The sequence below is a fragment of the Benincasa hispida genome, chromosome 3 (assembly GCF_027475165.1).
Source record: "Benincasa hispida cultivar pf3 chromosome 3, pf3_genome.v1.1, whole genome shotgun sequence".
Classification (NCBI taxonomy): Eukaryota; Viridiplantae; Streptophyta; class Magnoliopsida; order Cucurbitales; family Cucurbitaceae; genus Benincasa; species Benincasa hispida.
Genome location: NC_143480.1, coordinates 51,403,966 through 51,410,181, shown reverse-complemented (window position 1 = coordinate 51,410,181; position 6,216 = coordinate 51,403,966).

Genomic DNA, 6,216 nt, shown 5'->3' with positions numbered 1-6,216 from the left:
CCGAGAAAAAAATATTTGAATGAATTTTCAAAATGTGTGCTAGTTTTGTTAGGTGTAAACTCAAAGGTGTTATTTCTGACAATATTCTCACATTTCTCCTTCAACGTCTTTCACCTTCTCTCCCTTAATTTTATCCCATTATCTCTTTCTCTATTTCCTTCCCTACACACAAATGACTCTCAGACTCAAATCTTTATGTAGACCAATACTTTTTTAATCAGGCCAATCACACCTCTAATCTAGTTGGTGACGACTTTGAAACACCTTTATTTTAAGAGGCCCTTGAAAGAAAACATCGGTCGTTTCGCATTACATTGCAACATTTGATTGTTTTTTAGTTGGATTTTTATTGTCACTACCACCAAAGACTCTCACTAGACGGTGAAGTCTCTAAGGAATTATCTTGGGCTCTTCCATTCGTAATGGGAACCAGGTGAGTTTCTTCTCTCTAACTTTTTTTTTCTTAAAAAAAAATAGAGGAGGTTAAGTAAACAAAAAAATTGAAAAGATGGAGATATTCAAGAATACATTTTTTTAACGTTTCATCTAAATCGAAGACGACTAATATAAAGAAGCATAGATACAAATATCTCTAAAATACAAAAAGAAGATACATGTGTGGACATGATAATGGACAATGATTCACAACTAAAAAGAAAAACAAATAGTACATAATTAGCCACGAAATAGAGTAGAAAAACAACTTTAATACTATATGGTTTAACATTTAGTTTGGATTGATACGTAAGGTTGGGGATTAAAAGAAATTTCTACTATTTTGTTATTTTGAAATACTAATATAAAAGGGGTTATGAGAGACGGTAGAATTTTTATCTTCATATTTTGTCATCTATTTTTAAATAAATATCTATTATATCCTCAAATTTAATTGTTTGTACCTTTTCTTCTTATTTCAGTGAGCTATTTTACTTACGTACAATTTTTTCCTAATCAATTTTAGAAAATATATTCCTTTTTCTTTCTTTGTTTGTTTCTTTTCCTATCTCTAGAAGTCGATCTGTGTGCGAGATAATTACCTGACATAATAAGATCAAATAATAAGTTATCTTATTTTGTATATTTTTCTTATCAATTTTATTTTACAAATTTCATTTCAATTACATCACATATATTTCAATTTTATTCATCCCATCTACTTTATAATTTTTTTTCTCTTCTTTGCTATTATTCCTATCAAATATTTAAAATTTAAATTCAATTACAAATATGTTCTTTCAAAAATCTATTTCTACATTAAAAATTATGTCTCAAATTTTTTCACCACAATTTCGTTATTTATATTTTGACTTGAATGAAAGAATAAATATCTTGAATGAAAGAATAAATATATAGAATTTAATTTTCACAATTGTAATCTTTGCCTTAAAAAGTAGAATCATTATAAAATCACGGTTGCTATACAAATTAGATTTTTTTTTTTTTTTTATACCTTTTAGTTTTATTGGACCAATGATTCGAAATTATTTCCTTTCTAAGTTAAATTAAAATTCTTGAAAAATCAAGAATTACATGATATAATTTTTTATTAATATATCGTAGAATAAACAATAAATATATAGTTTTACATTCACAATAAGTATATAGTTTTAGATACTTTCTTTATTATTTCACTTAGTGACCATTGTTTACTAGTTGAACTTAAAAGAAAAATTAATTCTCAATTGAAATTTAAATTTTATCATAGAAATTATCATAAACATTATAAATACATGCATTATACGTGTCTTATACTTAAAATTCGAACCCAAGCTTGCAAGGGAAATGTTTGCATAACACACCAGAACAAAAAATAATAATTTTGTTTGAATAAGTGAATTGCAATGTACTAATTTACAGCTTTGGCTTCCAACATATAAGTAAAAATGACAAGCCTAAACCTTGTAAGTATTTTGTATTTCATTTTCTATTTTTGAATTTTTAAACTTACAAATATTACTTTTACCTAAATTTTCTTTTTAATCTGATTTTTAAAATGTTTCACAAGGTCACATTTTTAACTCAAAAAATCATCTATCTGTCAAACTTTCTAGTATCATGTTAAACCTCCGATTATCTACAAGTATAAAAGGAGGAGCAAGAAAGGAAATACACAGGAAATACAGAATATGGGAGAAGAAGAAATCCATTGAAGGACCACAAGGTTGTTATAAAAAGAACAGTCTGAGAGTCTACGAAGGCAGGGAATAATTTGGGTGAAAAGCTGAGGGAAGCTTTTAGGAGAGGACCATCAACTCTCTCAAATGTGCTAGTTTGCTTTCTTTATTTAGGTCGTTTTTGTTACTTCTTTAAAGTTGTGACTACTTGTTTCTTTATTTAGGTCGTTTTTATTTCTTCTTTAGAGTTGTGACTACTTGTTTTTAAGCAGATAACTTTCTGGAATATTTTGTACTACATTGAAAACTTATTTTCATCTTATTATCATAACAAATTGGTATCAAAGCTTACCAATCCTGGGGTGAACTAGGGCAATGGCTCATAAACAAATGGAAGAGAGAATGGAGAATAATGAGAAGGAGATTTTCGAAATGAAGGATATGTTGTTGGGACTATGCAAGAGTATTGAAAAGGTTATTGAAGAAATACGAGAGAACCAAGCTGGAGGAATAAGGATTTTGGCACCTCAAACGGATCTCGATTGAAGCTGAAAAGGAAGCTGGATGAGACCAATTCATCTTAGAATCAAGGAATAGGGGGAACCGATAATAGAAAATATAAACGTCTAGAGATCCCTATGTTCTTAAGAAAAAATCCCAAATTGTGGGTGTATAGGATCGAACATTACTTCGAAATTCATGAGTTGTCGAATGCGAAAAAGGTTAAGGTGGCGGTAATAAGCTTTGCACCGGACAAAGTGGACTGGTTTCGATGGAGTCACAACTGGAAAGCCATTACTACTTCCGAAGAAATGAAGAGACGGATGTTCGAGCATTTTCGACCCATCGGAGAAGGGAGCTTGGGGGCACAACTGCTGCGAATCAAATACGATGGGTCTCATTAAATATCGGACCTAGGAATAGTTAGGCCGAATAAAAAAGAAGCCCAACGCGGAAAAAAAGATGGTCATTCCACTGAAAAAATGAACATTATGATCAATAAAACCCTAGTGATGAACATATTTCAATTCTAGTGAAAGGGAACTACACAAAGCGCAATCCTCCAATGAAATGTTTTTCGGACAGTGAGTTCCAAGATCGATTAGAGAAAGGATTGTGTTTTAAGTGTAACGAAAAATACGCAATGGGCCATCGTTGGAGAATAAAGGAAAATCGATAGTTGATGTTGTTCATTACGAATGAGGAAGATGAATCGGAGGCTGAGAAAGAAGAAGAAGAGGAAAACCTAGAGTTGAAGGCAATCGAAGTAACAGAGAAAGCAGAAATAGCTCTGAGATCAATGTTCGGATTTTCGGCAAGGGGAACAATGAAACTAAGGTACATTGAAAGGTAGGGAAGTCATAATACTGATCGACTATGGGGCAACTCACAATTTCATTCATCAGAAGATCATGAAAAAAACTGAGATTACTGGTAATAAGGAAGACAAAGTTTGAGGTAGTTATCAGGAATGGGACAGCAATACAAAGAGAATGAGTTTGCAAATTTGTAGAGCTGAAATTTCCTGAATTACTAGTGAAAGCCAATTTCCTCGCAATTGATTTGGGTCAAATGGATATGGTGCTAGAGATGTCGTGGTTGTGTACCACCGGGTTTATGTGCATTCATTGGCCATCATTGACCATGTCTTTTCTAGCTGGCAACTCACAAGTAATCCTACAAGGTGACCCTTCCTTTACAAAATTAGAAATATCCTTTAAAACCTTAGTGAAAATATGGGTGGAAGACAACCAAGGGTTCCTAATCGAATTTTAGAATTTAGAAGTTGAAGGAAATGGGGAGATAGAGGATGGACCAGAACATGAGGGGTATAAAAAGTTGCCCGTGATGATTCAAACCCTGTTAGAACAAAATGAAGACGTATATGGGACATCCACCACCCTTCCCCCGAAACGATCCATTGATCATCAGATAGTGAAGGGAGAAAACCAAAAACCTATCAACGCTAGACCTTATAAGTACGGCCACGCATAGAAAGAAGAAATCGAAAAGCTCGTCGATGAGATGTGTTAAGCGGAATAATTGGGACTAACCACAGTCCATACTTCAGTCTGGTATTATTGGTCAAGAAAAAGGATGGTGGATGGAGATTCTGCATGGATTATAGAAAATTAAATCAAGCCACAATTTCAGATGAGTTCCCTATTCTCGTGATAGAAGAACTTCTAGATGAGTATCACTAGATCAAGATGCAAAAAGAGGACATTGAAAAGACCGTTTTTAGAACTCACGAAGGACACTATGAATTCATGGTGATGCCTTTCGGCTTAACAAACACCCCTACTACCTTCCAGTCGCTAATGAATGAGGTATTTTGACCTTTCCTTCATCAATATATACTTGTGCTTTTTGACAATATATTAGTGTATAACCCAGACATTTCTACTCAATAAGACACACCTAGGAGTGGTTTTCAACATTCTGCGAGACAATCAGTTATATGCCAATAAGCATAAGTGTACTTTTTGCCAATCAAGGATGCAGTATCTGGGGCATTGGATATCACACCATGGTGTAGAAGCTGACGGGGATAAGATTACGAAAATGATAGGATGGCCCCAACCAAAGAATGAATTGGAGATTTGTGGATTCCTGGGGCTTACAGGATACTATCGAAGATTCATGTGAGGGTATGGCAACGTTACAGCCCCTTTAACTCGGTTATTGCAGAAAAGTGCTTTTGAATGGGATGAAGAAGCCACTTAAGCTTTCAAGAAGTTACAGCAAGCAATGGTGACAATACCGGTTTTGGCTCTACCCGATTTTTCGAAACCTTTTGTGATTGATATGGATGCCTTCGGATTTGGGATAGGAGCAATGTTATCTTAAGAATCCAAACCTGTTGCTTACTTCAGTAAAAAACTATCTCCGAGAGCACAAGAGAAATTGATATACGAAAGAGAATTAATAGCAGTAGTCCTGGCGGTGCAAAAATGGAGATACTAGCTGTTGGGAAATTTATTCACAGTAATTTCATATCAGAAGGCACTTAAATTTTTTATTGAGTAGCATAAGGTCCAACCCCAATTTCAAAGATGGTTAACTAAATTATTGGGGTATGATTTTGAGATATTATACCAACCCAGGTTACAGAACAAGGCAGTGGACGCCTTATCTTGTGTCATTGGTATAACGGAAGCCTATGTTCTAACAGCTTCGACCTTACTGGATGTGGAGGTGGCTTTGAAGGAAGTTGAGGAAGATGAAGATCTCCAAAAAAAATAATAGCCATGTTAAAGTTAGATCCTGATGAAAAGCCTAAGTATCAATAGAAAAACAACCACCTGCTTTACAAAGGAAGGTTAGTTCTATCTCGAAACTTTACATTGATTCCATCCTTATTACACACATTCCATGACTCGGTGTTAGGAGACCACTCGAGGTTCCTGAGAACCTTTAAAAGAATGAACGGAGAATTGTTTTGGCAAAGGATGAAGGTAGACATTAAAAAGTATGTTGAGAGGTGTGAGATTTGCAAAAGAAACAAAACTGAATCCTTATCACCAGTAGGCCTCCTGATTCGGAATCCGGATTCGACCCCTAATGGCCCCGGCATTCCCCTACGTCCCCTATGATCTAGCTATGTCATCCTTACTTCTTTCTCCCTTGCCTTGAAGGCTTTAGAAGTGAAAGTTGTCCCCATAAACCAATACGGATCCTTTCAATATGCTTTGTCCTCACTCACATGCATCTTAGGAGAATTCCTAGAATATCACCCAACATAGGATTGCTCCAAGCTAAGCACGCTTAACTTTGGAGTTCTTATGATTAAACCACCGAAAAGGAAGGTGCACGTTGTTGGTATAGGTAGTAACTTTCAATTCTTTTATGCCTTTCTTAACCATACTTTCATGTCCTTAAGATCTCTTTCGTTCGGATGTGATACTGGTTCATTCATGTACCCCTCCTGAACTCGGGTCGTTACATTATAAGACTTCTGAAAGCAGGAGGTTATGATTCTATCATGGTCGTAATTGACCGATTGAGTAAGTACATCCATTTTGATTCTATCATGGTGGTAATTGACCTATTGAGTAAGTACACCCATTTTATTTCTCTCAAACATCCATTCACGGCAAAA